The following is a 20,402-nucleotide window of genomic DNA, read 5'->3' on the forward strand; positions in this document are numbered from 1 at the left end:
TGTTTTCCAGCCTTTCATTCTGAGGTAGTGTCTATCTTTTTCTCTGAGATGAGTTTCCTGTAAGCAACAAAATATTGGGTCTTGTTTGTGTAGCCAGTTTGTTAGTCTATGTCTTTTTATTGGGGAGTTGAGTCCTTTGATATTATGAGATATTAAGGAAAAGTAATTGTTGCTTCCTGTTATTTTTGTTGTTAAAGTTGGCATTCTGTTCTTGTGGCTGTCTTCTTTTAGGTTTGTTGAGGGATTACCTTCTTGTTGTTTCTAGGGTGTGGTTCCCGTCCTTGTATTGGTTTTTTTCTGTTATTATCCTTTGAAGGGCTGGATTCGTTAAGAGATAATGTGTGAATTTGGTTTTGTCGTGGAATACTTTGGTTTCTCCATCTATGTTAATTGCGAGTTTGGCTGGGTATAGTAGCCTGGGCTGGAATTTGTGTTCTTTTAGTGTCTGTATAACATCTGTCCAGGATCTTCTGGCTTTCATAGTCTCTGGTGAAAAATCTGGTGTAATTCTGATAGGTTTGCCTTTATATGTTACTTGGCCTTTTTCTCTTACTGCTTTTAGTATTCTATCTTTATTTAGTGCATTTGTTGTTCTGATTATTATGTGTCGGGAGGTATTTCTTTTCTGGTCCAGTGTATTTGGAGTTCTGTAGGCTTCTTGTATGTTCATGGGCATCTCTTTCTTTAGGTTAGGGAAGTTTTCTTCTATAATTTTGTTGAAGATATTTACTGGTCCTTTAAGTTGGGAATAGTCAATCTCTTCTATTCCTATGATCCTTAGATTTGTTTTCTTATTGTTTCCTGTATTTCCTGGATGTTTTTGGGTTAGGAGCTCTTTGCATTTTGCATTTTCTTTGACTGTTGTGTCAATGTTTGCTATAGTATCTTATGCACCTGAGATTCTCTCTTCTATCTCTTGTATTCTGTTGGTAATGCTTGCATCTATGACTCCTGATCTCTTTCGTAGGATTTCTATCTCCAGTGTTGTATCCCTTTGTGATTTCCATATGTTTCTATTTCCATTTTTAGATCTGGATGGTTTTGTTCAATTCCATCACCTGTTTGGTTGTGTTTTCCTGTAATTCTTTTAAAAGGGGGAGGGGTGTGTTTCTTCTTTAAGGTCTTCTACCTGTTTACCTGTGTTCTCTTGTGTTTCCTTAAGGGAGTTATTTATGTCCTTCTTAAAGTCCTCTATCATCATTATGATGTGATTTTAATTCAGAGTCTTGCTTTTCTGGTGTGTTGGAGTAACCAGGGCTCGCTGTGGTGGGAAAACTGGGTTCTGATGATGCCAAGTAGACTTGGTTTCTGTTGCTTGTGTTCTTGCCCTTGCCTTTTGCCATCTGGTTACCTCTCGTGCTAGCTGGTCTTGCTGTCTCTGACTGTTACTTGTCCCTCCTGCAAGCCAAGTACTCCTGGGAGACCAGTTCTCTCCAGGAGAAATTTAGGTATGGGGAGCTGTGGTATAGGGTCAGCTCTGGTGTGCAGACAGAGACCAGAAGGATCCTGTCCCCAGATGACCCTTGGTTCCTGTGTCCTGATGTCTCTGGGTAGGTCCTTCTTGGGTCAGGAATTTGAAGAGATGTGGTGATCTTACCTGTTTTCACTGGCTTGTCTGCACTGCTGGGAGACCAGCTCTCTGCAGATGGCATTTGTGAATGTAGCTCTGTGGCACAGGACCAGCTCAGAGCACAGACAGAGACAGGAAGGTTCCTGTCCCAGGCTGTTCCTCGGTTACTGTGTCCTGAGGGTTCTGGGCGGGTTACTCTGAGCAGCAGTGGTGGTTTTACCTGCATGTACAGGCTTGTCTGCACTACTGGGAAGCTAGCTCTCTTCCAGCACTATTTGGGTATAGAGCCCTGTGGCAGAGGATCAGCTCCACGTGCAGAGGAAACCAGAAGCTTCATTTATGGTCTATGTAACTAGCTAGCAATTGAAAATGTCTGTCACCTTAGAATGACTCTTACTCTATTTCTTTGGATCCTTTAGGGTTCAAGGCAATTTCTATCCCCAACACTGATACTTTCTCAGATATTCTGGGCACAGTAGTACTTCCACATCTACAGACAGAGTTTGTACTACTCTGCTGCTTTCTTTCGGTTCTCCGTCTTCTCCCAACCCATCCAATATATTGTGGTTACAGTAATCTCGATCAAGGCTCCTTTGCAGTCCATTAAGAGAAAGCAATTTCCTTATGGTCAAAAAATGGGATCTACTTCTGAATGGTGACAAGCCATTGTCTCCTCTCATATGCATTAATCTACCCAGTTTATGCCTCCCAAACACCAACAAAAGTATGACCCCTTAGGGAGGCTGATTCACCTTAAACCAAACTAAAGAAATGGCTGGAATAATTATACTTTTGATGAAATTGTTTCTTTTTTTTTCTTCCTAGAATCTCTGCTCTCTATACAGTTACTATAAATCCACCATGAGGTTCTGTTAGGTCAACCTACCCTCAGAAAGATGTAACTTTCCCTTCTGTCCCTTTCTCATGCTGGACAGAGCTTAAGTATGATTTTTCTGGTACCTTGGGCTTCTTTACTCTTTTTCTCTGAAGCTGTGCCCACTCCCACATTTTTGCCTTATGGCTACCTCCTCACTAAACCTGTGAGCCTTACTCAAAGGAAAAAAAAAAACACAGATTTTCCTCTTTCTCTTCTCTAGCTCCCTCCTCTAGGTATCTACTGAGATTTGCAGCTTGCCTATCCTGTTTTTTTTTTGTTTGTTTTGTTTTGTTTTTTTAAATTCTAGGATTGTCTTCAGGCTTTCTTGTGAGTCTATTCTTACATTCTTTTTATTAACAAGACTAAACTCTGTGAGAGGTGATCCCAATTTTCCTAGTAACTTACTATGAAAGTAATCTTTAACCAGTTTTCATTATATTGAATACTTCTACTCAAAAAAAAAATGGACTGGTTCCTCTCTGCCAACAGAACTTTTAAAACTGAATGAAAACAATTGCGTATAATAAACAACGTATTTTTGCAGGTGTTTGGCTCAGTAGCTCTCGTGTGTAAGTATTTTGCCAGGGTTTGGATGGATGGGGCAACCTGTCTCATTCCTTCCTTATGCTACTCCACTGTTTATGATCATGGTTTGCACATCTGTGTACCAATTCAATACAGCCTCCAAGTCTCTAGAGTCATAGGGGACACAATACAAAGCTACATATTAATAGTTTTCAAAGCTTAGTATAGGCTAACAAGCAAGGAATTGCTGTATCATTCACAGAAGTATTAATATGTAAATATCATGAAAAGGATTCTAAGAAGAATCCTTCAGAGAAGTCTGCGCCCATGGTTGGAGTATTGTAACTGCCAGTTAAATGCTCCCAAACCTGACCCAATCTAGTCCTTCAGTCCTCACTATGAGAGATCTCTGACTATTTAATGCTGTCTGAACACTCATAGAGCTCAGGCCAAAGCTAAAACTAATTGACATGATATTCTCAATCTTGACTGCATGTCAGAATCCCTTACCCTCCCTCCCTTTGGGACCTGAACATCAGCAATTGGGCTCGAAAATACAGCTAAAGATGAGATGTACTGTGGTAAATAGGCAGCTTCCTGCTGTCTCTGTAGAGAGGGGCATGCCTAGTCAAAGCCATGCAAACACAGCAGTTCTTTCTTTTAAAAAAATCATTAAGTTTCATGCAAATATATATCCCCTACCCCACCCTTTAGTCCCTTTGTTTCCCTACACAATTTTACTTCTACTTTCATGTCACATATACACAGAAATACAATTTAACATATCAATATAAAATGTAGGACACACAAAAGAGAGCAAGCATGCCATATTTGTCATTCTAAGATTGGTTTAATTTGCTTGATATTTCCAGCTACATCCATTTTTTCCAACTAACAGAGTAATTTCATCCTTCTTTGTACCTGGAAATAATTTTCTTATGGGGACTGGGAAGATGGCTCAGCCATTAAGAGCAATGGCTGTTCTTCCAGAGGACCCAGGTTCAATTCCCAGAACCCACATGGCAGCTCACAACCACCTGTAACTTCAGATCCAGGGGATCCATTACCCTCTCCTGGCTTCCATGGGCACCAGACATGAAAGAGATGCACAGACACACATACAGGTAAACACCTATATACATAAGCTATTCTTTAAATTCTATTGGAGATATAGACTACTTTTTCTTAATCCCTTCCTCTGCCCTTGGACACCTAGGTTGGCTGTCTCCATTATTGTGAATTATGCTGCTGTAAACATTGAGGTACAAGTATTTCTGGGATATGTTGTCTTAGAAACCTTTGGGTAAATATCTAGCAGTGAGAAGACTGGGTCGTATAGTAGACTATATTATTAGATACTAATAGATATTATTAACACTCTATTATTAGATCTTTTTTATAGATTCATTTTTTACTTCTACTTGTATATATGTTTATGCATGTGCATATGCTGTGTGTGTGTGTGTGTGTGTGTGTGTGTGTGTGTGTGTGTGTGTGTGTGTGTGGCTGCAAAGGTCCAAAAAGAGCATTGGATTCCCTAAGGCTGTAGTTACAGGTAGTTGTCAACCACCTGAAGTGGGTGCTGGGAATGGAACACAGGTCCTCTGAAAGAATAAGACTCTCTGGATTGCTGAGCCATCTCTCGAACACAATAGTCAGTTTCTCAAGGAATCACCATACTGATTTCCACAGTGGATGGACTGGTTTTCATTCCCACTGGCAGAGTACCCCAGTACATAAGTGGGCTTATAACAGGTTCCACATACAGAGGAGCACAGCTAAAAACCAGATATCTGTGTCCTCAAGAAGGCAGACACCAAAATGAGACACATACACACTTTACCCCAGAGGAAGCAGCCGTATTTCTACACAAGATAAACACACAGAACCATTCTAACATCAAAAGGATCACACAGAAGCAAGGAGAATTGGTTAAACTTTCTGACAACACTATCTTGTTTCTAGAAAAAAAAGAAAGAAAAATCTATATGATTTGTAATTCTGCAGGGAAGGCCTGTTGTCTTCTGATCTAATTGAAACCTTATTAAATTACTTCTCAATTGATGTTGAAAACGGAAAAGACTTCACTGAACGATCATGTCTCAACATTGATTTTTATATACCATCCACTCCTACCTCTGACTCTGGGGCCAAGCTCCCAGCCTGTGTTTTCAGAGAGATTGTGGGCAAAGATCAGTGAACCAACACCTGGCCCTACAAGGTAAAATGAAACTCTTTCTCAGGTTTGTCTCAGTGCAAAGCGGTACTAGGTGAAAGGTCAAAGTTATTTCTGCTCTGATAGTTCAAAAACAATAGCAATATTCACAGAAATGATGTATTTGAATTCTGTCATAGAAACTCTTTTTCTACAACACTGCAACAGTTACTATATTTTCCAAACATTTCAAAAACTTCAATTTGCTTAACAAAGTACAGCAGAGCCTTTGAATTCTTAAGGGCTATGAACCCGTAAAATGACAAATATTACACACGTTATAATATCTCCCATAAGACAAAAATAAAAAGTAACTGAGGGGCGTTGGGATGGTTCAGTGGGTAAGGGTACCTTATGCCAAGTGTGATGGACCTGATTTCAATCCCTAAGACCTCTATGGTGGAAGAAGTGAGTTGAATTGACTCCAAGTATTGTCTTCTGAACTCCAACTATGTGTGTGTGAACATATAAATATATAAATAAATAAATAAATAAATAAATAAATATTTTTTACATGTAATTATAAGTAAACCTACTGGGTCTCATGTCCAGAAAAGAAAAAAAAAATAAAAAAAAAGTCATGGCCCTCCTCCTTTTTAAAATATGGGAGTCCTGGCACATTCAATGGCTATTTCTATTCCTTAGTCCTTGGTGTTAGGTCCAGCCTGGAGCAGTACCTGTCTAACACATAGTCCCTGGTTCTCTCACCTGCAATTTCAGACCTATTCTTCCCCTACTCTACTCTCCTTAGGAGTTAAACACCACAGATCTAAAATATAAAGATGCTCTTTTGGGGGCTACTTAGTTATCCTCCATTCTCTTACAGTGCTCATTCTCTTGCCTTCCAAGGAGCAAGTGTTGATTTATAGATGCACACCTATGCATACACGAATGCATGTATGTATACAATCAGCCCTCTGTCCACAGCTTCAACTAATCTCAGATTGAAAATATGTTTTAAATTGCATCTGTACTAAAAAAATGTATGCTTTTTCTTTCTTTGCCATTAGCCCTTGAACAATCCTGTACAACTGCTTCCATAGCATTTATACTATGTTATGTAGCACTAATACTCTAGAGGTAACTTAAAGCATATAAGAGGAGGGCTAGGGATGTAGCTCAATTGGCAGTGCTGTCCTTGCATGCAGGAAGCCTTAGGTTAAATCCCCAGCACCTCATAAACTAGATGTGGTCACAGATTCTTGTAACAGTAGCACTTAGAAGAGTTCAAACTCACCCTCAGCTATACAGTTAGTTAGAGGCCAGCCTGGGCCTCTAAAACCCTGGCTCAAAAAAAGCGAGCCAAAGCAAAGAAGACCGTTTGCCTAAGTGTCCATGTGGTGGAGTCTTGGAGCCAATCAAGGACAGAAAGAAATATGGGTGTACATAGCTGTGAAGAAGGGGTTAACTTTTGACTCACAGTTTGAAGGTACAGTTCCTGATGACAGGAAGTCACAACAGCAGGATAGTGAAGCCGCTGCTCTCATTGCATATGCAGTCAGGAAGCAAAGAAATGAAGGCTGCTACTCCCTCACTTTCTCCTTTTTACTCAGCCTGGGTCCCCACTGCTGGAAATGAATGTTGCCCACAATCATGGTGGGTCTTCCCACCTCAGTTAACCCTCCCTGGCTCTGTCCTCAAACACACCCACAGATTTCTATCTGATGCTACATCCCATCAATGTTAACTAGCACAAAAAAAAAAAAGGAAGGCACTTTCCCAGCCCCAGGGAATCTTGAAGCTGGAGGAGTTGTGTGGCCCACACTAATTTCAAATAAGAAATTGTCCATCCTACAACTAATATCTTCTAAAACAGACCATTCTACTGTTTTAATCACTAAATTCATGGAAATAAGTTTCCAGACTGTGTGGGCCATTAGTGCTCTCCACCGGCACACTTCAAGTACCTAAACCATACCTTTTCCAACTGTTACTTTGGGGAATCTGAAGAGGCCTTGAATGACTATGTAAAGAGTGGATGAGGTGCTGAGTGAATGTGTATTGTTGACATGGGTACAAAAATGTCAAGGACCCAATACCTCAGACCCTTTTCCTCTGGAGCTTATGAGGCTCAGAAGTATGACAAAAACTTCTCTGGGACCATGAATGAATGTTGCAAATATGTGTGCGAGTATGAGTGTTTACAAATGATTGACCAATGTGTGCAAAAAATTGGCACCTGCAGCTTCCTCATCCAGGATGATGAAACCTGAGACTGCTTGCTTGTGGAAACTAGCTGTTTATTCCCCCTGTGCTGTGTGCATAATAAGCAAGCTGAGGTTCTGGGTTGTTGTATAGATGGTGACACTCCATCAGAGTGCACAAGTCCCACCCGACCCCAGCTTTTCTGTCTGTGTGTATGTGTGCCTGTTCTTTCTTCATTCCCTTACTGCCCTTACCCCCAGTCAGGTCAAGTCCCAGCCTCACTGGACATGGCACTTAGTTTCTTTTCACATTGTTGTGACATATCACTCTGACAAAAGCAGCTTAAGCGAAGAAAGACTTCTTCTGCCTCACAGTTCAGGTGACAGTCTACCATGTCAGGTAAGTTAAGGTAGCAGGAGTTTGAAGCAGCTGGTCACATCACAACCAAATCACTGACAGAGTTATGAGTGCCTGTTTACTGCTGTTCAGTTCCCTTTCTCCATTTATACCCAGGAGCCTCTGCCTAGGGAATGGTCCTGCCCACAGTGGACAGGTCTTCCAACTTGAATTAAGGTAAACATGATAATCCTCTTGTAGTGGCTATTCCTGGTTATAGTCAACTTGACTATATCTGGAATGAACTACAATCCAGAATTGGAAGGCTCACCAGTGGTCCTAATCTGGAGACTGGGAGATAGAACTTTCTGACCTGGATCTTGGTATGGAGATCTTGAGGCATAGTGGCTTTGAATTCCAGAAGACTAAGACAGGGATATCTCCAAGTTCAAGGTCATCTGGGATTAAAGGTGTGGTGGCACACACCTTTAATCTGGGCTATGTCTTCTGCTCGAGACCTAAATAAGGACATTGGAAGAAGGAAGACTCTCTCCCTCTCCTTTGCCTGCTTGCTTTGTTGGACTAAGCAACTACTAGATCCTTGGACTTCTATTCACAGTTGCTTGCTGACCATTGTTGGGAGTTAGACTGCAGACTGTTAAGTCGTTAATAAATTCCTTTACTATATAGAGACTACCCATAAGTTCTGTGACTCTAGAGAACCCTGGCTAATACTCTTTCATATGTACACCCAGAAGAGCATCTCCCAGATGATTCTAGACCTTATCAAGGAGACAATTTACACTATCTACAACAGCAAGTTTAATATTCCTGGTTTATTCAGTTACCTGTTGTTGTTGTTGTTGTTGTGTCTGCTGTTGTTTTGAGACATGGTTTCTATGTGTCGACCAGGTTGTCCCAGAACTTACTCTGTAGACCAGGCTGGCCTCAAACTTCACTTGACTCTGCCTCCCAAGTGTCGAGATTAAAGGTGTGTGTCACTATGCCTAGCCTATTCTGCTATTTTTTAGACAAAGTCTCTAGCCCAAGATGCCCTCAAATTCACTAAATCGTTGAGTATGACCATGAACTTGCTACCATCTCCTGAGTACTGAGATTACAGATGTGGGCTACACAGGCAGTTTTATTTGTTGCTGCGGATGGAATCATGAGCCTTGTGCATGCTAGGCAAGCATTCCAAGAATTGAAGCACACAGCACATTCAACCCACTTTCTAAAAGTGGACTTCTAGCCTCCAATGATTTATGGAACTGATGATCACAGGGTGGCATCTGTATGATCACACTGTAGAAATATGTGGCTCTCAGAGACTTCTAGGGAAACATTTATTCCACTCAACAAAGACTGGCTCTCTCTTCCATCTGCACTGTTTTAATTAATCCACCAAACCAGATGCAAAATCTGTTGTGAGGGATAATCAGATATTCTGATTATCAAGATGCTCTAGAGACAGAGCCAATAGGATATGCATATAGATATATGGAAGAAGATTTATTAGGGAAATTGGTTCACACAATTATAGTGACTGAGAAGTCACATAGTAAGTTGCCTGTAGGTTGAAGAGACCCCAGATTGTAAGTAGCATTACTCCATCTAAGTCTGAACACCTCAAAACCATGAAAACTGATGACATAACAAGGAGTTTGAGGCCAGAAGCCTAACAATCAGAAGAAACATTAGTTAATGCTAAGTCCTAGCATCCAAAAGACTAGAAAGCCTAAAGTTCTGATGGCCAAGACAGGAGATGAGTGCATCCCAGGTTTCAGAAAGAGAGGTGTCAACTCATCTGTAGATGTGTCCTCCAGAGCCCCATATTTATTTCTCTCACTGTATGATAAACTACCATGACAAAAACAATGTAAGGGAGAAAGAGTTTGAGGGTGCAGCCCAACTATAGCAAGGATGGCATGGCAGCAGGAGCATTAAGCATCTGGTCCATTGTATCCAGCCATGGTCAAGAAGCAGAGAGTGATGGACACTAACATTCAGATTACTTTCTCTTTTTTGGTCCAGGACTCCAGCCCATGGAATGATGCTGTCCACAAGTAAGGTAGGTCTTCCCACCTCAATTAACCTAATTTAGATAGTCCCTCATAGGCTTGTCTGGAGGCACACCTAATCTAGAAAACATTGTCCAGAGGTCTGTCTCCTGTATGAATATAGAGCTCACCAAGTTAACAATCAATATTAACCTTTTCCATACCCATCCATGTACAGGGCTTTTTTTTTTCTACCTGGGCCAGTCAAACTCTCATGCACTCATCTATGGAAACACCATAATAGACATACTCAAAAATCATGCTTTTCTGGTTTTCTAGGTAAACTTTAATCCAGCCAAGTAGACACCTTTAAAAAATATATTATAAGAGATGTGGACCATTTTGCTTCAATATTGATGCCTGGCTACCCTATCCAAAAGAAGGAGGGTGGAGGATGAAAGAGAGAGGGAGAGAGATAACAGGTGAAAAATTCCAAACATTAAAGACCATAAACACAGAAATAATACTGCCTTGATTTTTCAAAACAGAAAGGCCATGAATTTCCCAAACCACAGACTGATGAACCTTATATTTGTTATAACTCAGAGGTTGGGAAACCTTTTCTCTAAGTTGCCAGAGAATCTCTATTTCAGGCTTTGCAGAGAAAAGAAATGAGACTAACCCGGTCCTGCCTCTTCACTTTAAGCAGAGATTCTTAACCTTGGCTTCACATTGGAGTCACTTAGCAGTACTGTAATAAAGATGATGGACAGCTTCGGGCCCCACCCTAAAGATTCTTATTGGAGCATCATCAGGCTGCTTAGTGTTGACTGTAGGTGATTGGAATGTATAGACAAGGTCGAGGGCAAATTTATGCAAACTCCTAGAGAACAGTACATCCCTTCTTTTTTGTTTTCTTTTAACCCTATTTTGGAATATTGTTTCTGCCCTCCACCCATTTATTTTCTTTATTTTTGAGACAGTATCCCACTATGAGACATTGATGGGAGAAGGTCCACTAGGGATGCTGCCACCTTGGTCTGATGGTCCTGGGTTCTATAAGAAAGCAGGCTGAGCAAGCCACAAGGAGTAAGTCAGTAAGTATCACCCCTCCATGGCCTCTCCATGGAAGCTGCATCCAGGTTCCCCCCCACCATTTGAAACTTCTGCCCTGACTTCCTTCTATGATGACGTATGAAGTATAAGTCAAATAAACCCTTTCTTCCCCAAGTTGCTTTGGCCATGGTATTTCACCACAACAACCATAACCCTAAGACAGATGTCCATGACTTCACACATGCTAAGCAATCACTCAACCAACTGAGCCACATCCCCAGTCCCCTATTTTTGAAATTAGGTTTCCTTGGCAGAGAGCCATGTTCATTCATGCACCAAGTGCCATTGGTTGCTTCTGCACTTGACAGTAGCTTCAAGTAAAATGGTGAGGACCATGGGGCCCCTCAAAGCCTGAAATTCTGGCTCTCTAGTACATCAGAGAAAAGGCTTTTCACCTCTGACCCAGTATCAACACAACCTTCACTGACTTTAGAAAACTCAACCACACCACCCTTTGTTTCCACAGTTTGTGCTTTGGGCATCCTGCCACCCACTGTTCTCCTGAGCCCTCTCCCACTTCCCAGGATTACCTATGAAAGTCTGGCAGTATATGAGCTATCACGTACTACAGTGCTGATAAGAATGTACACAATAGAAAATCCTTTAAGGTTACCTGGAACTGCATTCAAGAATTATCATGTACATGAGACCATTGGCAGAATGAGGATGGATTTTAGTTATTTCTTTACTTCCTATTGAGCATTCCGTGTAGTTAAGCTTCCCTCTCTACTCTCTGAGCCTGCAAACTTATCAAAACCTGAGGGGTGGGGGTGGGGGTGGGGTAGATGGCTCAGTGGATGCTGTGAAGTGCATGCTGCAGAATCATCAGGACCTGAGTTCAGATATCTCTCAGGTGCCCATAGCAAAGTCAGGAGCAATGATGCAGATTTGTAACCCCAGTGCTGGTGGAGGAAAGCAAAGCCAGGGAGATTCCTGGAGCTGACTGGCCAAAAAGCCTTGGCACACACACACACACACAGAGAGAGAGAGAGACAGAGAGACAGAGAGAGAGACAGAGAGAGAGAGACAGAGACAGAGACACAGAGAGACAGAGAGAGAGAGACAGAGAATTTAAAATGAAATAAAATATTTAATAAAAAGGCATCATATATCTCCATACATGCACATGTATGCACAAACACACTCACAAAAAAACCCCTAAGATTGTAATACATACATGAGATGCTTGCCATGGAATGTCTACTCAATATTCACATCTGTGAGGCAGATACTACAGATTTCATTCTACTTCAAACAGTAAGGATTTCATTCTGCAGGTGTTTCTATAGCTCCTGGCCAATGACCCATGGAAAATGAGTTCTAAAAAATCAATCTGAACCTATAGAAAAACATTTGTAAGAACTCTCACTCCCACCTGCCTGTTCTTAGATACTCCCCTTACTGCAGAATAGTCTGAATTTATGGGCTCATTCAGTGTGATATGCTATGGGGTACATGTCCCTGGATTATGCGTAGTGTAAGTAGTAATGATTTTGTTATGTCCTTTGCATTCATACATCTCTATCCCAAGTGAATTACTATTAGAAGTGATATTTTTCCCTTGAGCATGTGAACAGTTTGGGTGGGATTTCTGAGAGATTAATTTTCTACAGTAGATTGAGAAGCCCTAGAAAATGTCCACAGCCAGAGGAACCGCATTAGAGCACAGACTGTGCGTCAGTCACAGGCTTGCTCCCATTATAATAGCAAGCAGGTTGGGAGGACAGCATTCAGGTATGCTGCCAGAAGCCCTTGGATACCGAATGTGTGTAATCATGCCTTTCACATGAAAATCACTCTCATTTCAGTCAATAACCCTGTGAAGAAAACAAAATCATTAACTGGAATAGTAAAATCTGAGAAAATGTCTAATGCATTTACTATATGGAACGCTTTCACCATTAGAAAACCCTTTAATTGAGCAAAAGAAAATTGCTGTGAACTTAAAGGCTAAGTGATTCAGAGCTACCCCTAAATGTCGTACTAGCTTGATTGGAATTACAGACAATAGAGGAGTAGACTAGACTTCAAGCTAATGTGCACACAGTGAATTGAGTTATGGTTTGGCAAAATGGGAGAAGAACTAATATGGATTGCCTTAGAGTCACAAATACTCAAATCACCTCCACTAGCTCAAATCTGGTATTAGAAGAGTAAGAAAGTGCCTGTTAGCTTTCCCTCAGCAGAACTGCCCATCTCGTTACTGGGCAGTGTCTGGCCTTGTTCCCTGGTCCCTCAAGCTGTGATAGATGACATCATTTCAAGATTTCTAGAAACCTACTTTCATCCATCACAAATGGCTAGAGATGTACTTTGAGTGTCTAGTGGGCATTTCCTATGATAAAATTCTTTTTTAAAACAATCTGTCCATGATGAATCTGTGATATTATTTTTCTCTCAGCCAGAAGATATTTTTATTACATTTATTTATTTGGGTGGAGGCAGAGATGTAGGAATGCTGACTAGAGAGTAGAGGTCAGAGGACAACTTGAAGGAACCTTGAAGGGACCTTGAAGTCGATTCTCTTCTTCCTCTTGTAGTTCAGATAATTGAGCTAAGTTCATAAATATTGGCTGAAAACGCCTTTACCAACTAAACCATCTTATCAGGCTGTAGTCACAATATTTAACTAGGCAAAAGAAAACAGTTTCATGTGTCATATCACAGTTTGGTACATCAAGTCAGAAAAAAAATCTTGGTTGTGACTCCATCCCTCCACACTATCGGCCACACTCTGGCTCTGTTCTTTCCTGTATCACAATGGATTACAACACAACTGCCAGAGATGGAACCCATCAGCTACAGCAAGTGGAAGCAGTAAAGCTGTGAATCTAACTCCCATCTGCTAGATTCAGATGAACCAGACACACCCCATTTTCCACACAAAGTTTCAGATTACATTGTATATGCAACAAGACTGCTTGCTAATTAAAATAAGATTGGAAGGGGCAGGGGAGATGGCTCTTCAGCTCATGCTTCCTGCTCTACCACAGGACTGGGATTTGGTTCCCAGAACTGATGTGAGGGCAACGCTTACAACTGCCCATAACACTAGTCTGGGGAAATGTCTTGGCCTCTTCTGGCCTTCTTGGGCACCAGGCACAATGGTGGTACACATCCATACATAAATACAGGCAAACATTCATACACATAAAATAAATAAATATTAACATAAGTTAGGGGTCAATCTTTCTTAGGTGGTGAGTTTTATGTTTGTTTGAGTCAAGTTCCCATATTGTAACTCAGGTAGGCCTAGAACTTATTATGTCTGGTCTTAAAGTTACAGTGACCTTCCTGCCTCATCCACCCAAGCACTAGGATTACAAACATTGTCATCATGCCTAGCTTGAGATCAATCTTCAATTAAAGCAGTTAATCACCTGATATTCTATGTTGGTCAAGTGCAATTAAAGTAGTTATCACATATCAATGCAAAAACGTGACTCCAGTCAAGGACACAGATTCAGGTTTTTTTGAATGATGTGTCCCATGGTGGAAGAGGAATAAAAGAAAGCCATAAATAAATTATTTTGTTAAATAAGTTGATAGGGAAGCCTTGGTGCATGCCCATAATTCCAGCACTTGGAAGGTAGAAGCTAGCAGATCTCTGTAAGTTCAAGGCCAGCCTGGTCTACAAAGTGAGTTCTAGCATAGACCATCATCTGTAGAGTTGTCAATTCAGTTACATTTCTAAGGAACATCATGTGTATGACTTCACAATTCCACTCCATGGGGCATAGTCAAGAGAAATAAAAGCATATGTGCTTGCAAACACTAACATATCAATGTTCATAGCATTACTCTCAGGAACTAAAAAAAAATAGAAGGAACCAAAATATCCATCAGCTGTGCAGTGGATATACAACAGGATTCCTCCATTAATATAAACTGTTTAGAAAAAAAAAAAAACAAGCAAACAAGCATAGGGATAAAACATGGTTTCAGGAGCTGGAAGGAAGACCAGAAAGTGGTGAACGACTGCTGATGGATACAAGGTTTATTGGGGGAAAGGGAGTAATTTTTTTTCTGAATTACTTCATGTGGTTAAGCTGCACAACTTTTGTGAATATACTAACAAACGCCGAACAATAAAATCTGAACAGTTAGATGTTCTTTCAGGTCTGTGAATTCCTCTACCTCAGATTTAAAGGGAGAAAAGGAGGAAAAGAAGGTAGGAGGGAGGAAGCCCACTGAGGGAGATGTTGAGATTCAGCCCCCATGAGAGGAGGTGCAGAATTTACCAACACTGGCTCCTCATGCCTTGGGGGCAGGGTAAACGTGGGTGCAAGCTAGGAAATGGCCCATAAGGTAGCCAGATGACCCAGGCTGGAGAGTAGAAACTGCTCCTGTGGCTCTAATAAAATTCCTTACCAGGTTCTCCCCTTGGACATTTCTGTAGACAGTGCTAGGATTCTTTAGAAAGTCGCAGGAGCGCCACCTGCAGGACAGTGCAGCCCAACAGGCATGGAAGAGGTCTTCAGAGAGTCACAGCTGGCAGACCTGCAAAACCATCCCTGATGTTAAAGCACAGTGCTAGGGAGAGAGATCCCTATGCCACCACAACCTCCCCAGACTACCATCAGCCAAGCTCAGCATCATGCCACTTAAGCGACAGAGAAATGCTCCAACATGTAATCAAGGTAGCAGGATCCGAGAGCTGAGAGGCAACAAATTGCTAATTGGCACAAATAGTGACTGTTTCCTCCTCTCTCTCCTTCCCTTCTGCTTCCCTCTCCCTCCCTCCCTCCCTCTTTTCCTCTCCCCTAACCCCACTCATGTATAGGTCAAAAGACAACTTACAAGGGTCAATTCTCCCCTGCTACCATGTGGGTTCCAGGGATCCAACAGCGATGATCAAGGTTGATGGCAAGTGCCTTTAACCACTGAGCCATCTCACATCCCTACATCTTCTTTTTGAGATGTGGGCTATTGCTGATCTGACAGTTTGTTGACTGAAATAGACTGGCTGGCAAGTAAGCCTCAGGGTTCCTACCTGTCTCTGTGCCCAGCATTGGTGTTACAGATGTGCAGGGCCATGCCAGGCTTTTATGAGTTCTAGGTATGAGAACCTCAGAACTCAGGTCCTCAAGCTTTGGGCAGCAATCACTATACCCATTAAGCTATCTCACCAGTGCATGGTGCTCTTTATAGGTTTCAGGTTTGTTTGTTTTTTTTAATTAGGTATTTATTTCATTTAAATTTCCAATGCTATCCCAAAAGTCCCCCACCCACTCCCCCACCCACCCACTCCCACTGGACTAAAGCTATTGTTTCCATGTTTTTGATCATGGAACTAAACCTTGACAGAACTCGAAAACTCTTGGGAAGCTAGCTAGCCCCAATCCAATCCCTCCTTGCCCCATACACAGGCACGGATGTGGAGAAAGAACTCCGTGTTCACTGTTGGTGGGAGTGTAAGCTGATGCAGCCACTATGGAAGTCAATGTGGCATTTCTCGAAAGGCTAGATATAGAACTGCCCTATGTCCCAGCTACTCTACTCATGGCCATTCCGACTACAGACGTACTTGCTCAGCCATCTTCAATCACTGTTCTATTCACAACAGCTAGGAGATAGAGCCTCAGCCTGTTTGTTCACCAATGGCTGAATGGAGAATAAAAATCTGGTGTACTACAACAGAATTTGTTCAGCCATTAAAAAATTGAAATTTGCAGGGAAAAGTAGATGGATCTGGAAATTGCTTTATTAATGAAAGACCAATACCTACCGCATGCTCTTTCTCATGTGCAGAAGGTAGCTTGTGAGTCTTCTACACATGTATTTAGGTAGGAGTTGGGATGGGGAAGGACAAGGAAACCATTGTTCTTTAAGTTAAAAACAAGAGTTGAGGGATACAGGGGGCCTGGGGAAATGGCTCAGGGGTTAAGAATGCATGCTGCCATCACAAAGGGCACAGGTTCAGTTTCCAGAACCCATCTCAAGCAGTTAGCAACTGCCTGCAACTCCAGTTTCAGGAAATCTGACACCTTCCTCCAGTTTCCATGGGCATCAGATGCACATACATGTGTATACACAGGTAAAAGACACGTAAACATAAAATTAAAATAAATGAATATGTTAAGGGAGTTTGGGGTTGAGTAACTTTTGAAAAGCGCCATGTCCCAATCACCCTCATGAGCCAGTGATGTCACTTAGCAGCAAGCAAGTCTGATGACAACTCTGCCCCTGCTCTGTGTGACATTTCCAGAGCACATCCAGCTTCCCCGACCTCTGTTTCTCCTGCTTGTTACCAGCCCAGTGAGTGTCTGCTGCCCCATGCTAGGAAATGGAGAGGCCAGAACCCAGTGATCATCACAAGCGTGGCAGCCCAGAGGCTAGAGGAGCTTGAGTGTCTTCAACGCACCCTACGGCGCCTGGAACAGAATGTGCACAAATGGAGTCATCTGGCCAGGCTCCCTTGTGGCATTCCATCATTTTATTTACTGCACACAAACCATAAGCTCTGCAGGGACTGTGGAAACACAGTTTATTTAGGTAACTAAAAATATCACCCAAATGGCATTTGGCCATTACTGCATTTCCCAGCTCCTCCTGCATGCCCAAGTCCTACTTTAAATTACTCCCTGCGCATAATGGAAAGATGATGGGATGTTTAAACTGGAATTGACTGTGCCAGAGTTGGGGGCCTCGAAATGCCATAATCCTGCCAGACCACTCACTCAATTTTCCCTTTTAGGATCCTAAGGAAATAAGAAATACAAAAATTAACCCAGAAGAATCAAATTAGTGGTTTATCATCTGCCAGTTGAAAGGAGTGGAATGTAGCCACAAAAAGAATAAGAACAGGTAGGCTATGTAGGAAAAGCATCTCCATATCCTATGTTAGATTCAAACCCTGTTAACATTGTTGCTGAGCAGCAAACCTCCAACCCCAACCGACTCCATGCAAAAGATGTGATGGTTATGGCTAGTGTTGTCAACTTGGCAGGATTTACAGTCACCTAGGAGATAGACCTTTTGGCATGCCTGGGACTGGGATTATCTTAATTAAGATAATTGAGATGAGAATACTTGTCCACAGTGGGTGGCACCATTCCCTGGCTGGGATCTTGGACTGTATAAATGAAGAATGGGCACTAAGTAGAAGCACACGTTCAGAGCTTTCTGCTTCACTGTGGATGGGATGTAACCAGTTGCTTCAAACTCCTGGCAGCTCGATGTCCCTTCCCACTGTGTCCTCTTGAACTGTGAGCCAGAATAGACCCTCTCTCCCATAAATGGCTTTTATCAGGGTATTTTATTATAGCAACAGGGAAAGTACCTAAGACCTATGTCTATATATTCAGCAACAGAGAATTTGGTGAATAATCTCTGGATCAACATGCAGAGGAATGCTATGCAGCTACAAACAGAAAACAGGGCAGCTAAGAAAATCTCAAGTAATATTGCTGAATTTTTTTAAAAGGGGGGGGGGCAACAGTGCATATTCCAAGTGCACTTCTTCTGCAAATAAGGGACTAATATTTTGAAAAATAAACCAAAAACTGATGAAAACCTAATGTAGCAGCAAGAAGGGACTGGATACATATGAAGTAAAAGCAAAGTTCAATCTGTATATTGTCTTAAGCAGAGTCTCTCTCCCTCTCCCTCTCCCTCTCCCTCTCCCTCTCCCTCTCCCTCTCCCTCTCCCTCTCCCTCTCCCTCTCCCTCTCCCTCTCCCTCTCCCTCTCCCTCTCCCTCTCCCTCTCTTTCTCTCTCTCTCTGTGTGTGTGTGTGTGTGTGTGTGTGTGTGTGTGTGTGTGTGTGTGTGTGTGTGAGAGAGAGAGAGAGAGAGAGAGAGAGAGATCATGAGTTCATGTGTGGCATGTGTGTGCAGGTGCCCTCAGAGACCAGAAGAGGACATTGGATCTCCTGGAACTGGAGTTAAGAGGTGACTGATTGTGGGTGCTGGGAACTGAACTATTGAGTCATCTCTCTAGCCCTTCACCTTAGTTTTGAAACATATAAATGTATTAATTTACAATTTTGAAAAGATATAAGAAATGATACTCGGTGAGTCATTTAACAGTCTAATAGCATCTGGCTGCATATGTGGTGTGTCAGCAATGGGGTGCATCTTGCCAAGTTACTGTTAGTTCAAATAGAACACTGTCAATCAACACACTTGGCAATAGTGTTCTGCATCTCTTGAACTCATCCCCAAGCTTACACTAGTAACTTTTTCAGTTGGAAATGACTTCCAGAGGTAATGAACTGTTCTGAGGCTCATAACATCATCCATCTGGGACATGTGTATTTTACAGAATACACAAGCATGTCTCTAAATTTTGCAAGTGGGGATATGAACAAATGGCAAATATAGATCAGCTTCTTATGATATTTTTCAAAAAGTACATCTTTCTGTGATCTTTCCTATTATCATTTTTAAATCTTTTGACAATATTATACATGCATGTAATGTGTTTTGGTCACTTTCACCTCTCATTCCCCTCTCTCATGCCTCTCCCACTCCCACTGAACCTCTTCTTCCCAACAAATCTTCCCCCTACTCTCATGTCTTAGTGGTGGTAGTGGTGGTGGGGGTAATTGGTTGTTGTTTTAAGTTTGGAGGGCTGGAACTCACTGGAATGAGCATGTGGGAGATCTTGGGAAACTTACCAGTACCTACATTGCTGAAGAAATCCACTAGTAGTGTAATCAATCATACTCGCTTGAGGCAGAGGCAGGCGAATTTCTGAGTTCGAGGCCAGCCTGGTCTACAGAGTGAGTTTCAGGACAGCCAGGGCTACACAGAGAAACCCTGTCTAGAATAAACAAACAAACAAACAAAAAAACAAAACAAACAAACAAAAAATCGTGATTTTTCTAAACCCTAATTAATTGTTATCTTGGTATAATAATTATTGTGATTGTTAAAGAGGATTCAAACACGTATTTATTTTTACATAATATTTACATTTTTCTCACCCTTCAAGAGAAAAGTGGAGCCAAATAAGGAGGTGTGTTCAGAAGCTGAATCAAGTGGGTTGTGGCAAAATTAGAGCCAGCCTGGGATCCAGAGCAAAACTCTATTCCAAAACAACAACAACAACAACAAACAACATGCCAGCCATAGTGGTTCATGCTTGTCATCTCAGCACTCAGGACATTGAATGGAAGGCTAATTTTAAATAAGTTCAGGACCAACACAAATTACATTATGAGATCTAGGCTAGCTAGGGCTACAGAGTAACATACTGCCTCAAAGCAAGTGTTCTATACGTTCCATACCAATCTGTAAAGTGGTTTAATAATTAAACATTATATAATCTTATTTGAATGCTAAACATATTTAGCACACACCACTGGCTTCAATGACTGTTATTTGTCAAAATGTACTAATATTCAAGGCCCCAGACCAGGAAGAAAAGTGACAACCTTGGAATAAAGCTTCACTGTAGCTTTGAAAATATGTCCATAAAGGCATTGCTAGGTTCCCCTTCAAAGGATGGAGCAAAAATACCCCTCCTCAATGAGTACCAGCCTTCATAATTAACCTCTAACAAATAGTGTACCCTAAGAGCCTAGGGTGGGACTTGGCATACAGCTACCACATTCAATCCTAGGCTGGGTTGAATCCCAGGACTGCAAAATAAATAAGCTTTTAAAAAGAATGGG

This window comes from Mus caroli, unplaced genomic scaffold (assembly GCF_978045245.1).
Source record: "Mus caroli unplaced genomic scaffold, Mus_caroli_1 scaffold_5, whole genome shotgun sequence".
Lineage (NCBI taxonomy): Eukaryota > Metazoa > Chordata > Mammalia > Rodentia > Muridae > Mus > Mus caroli.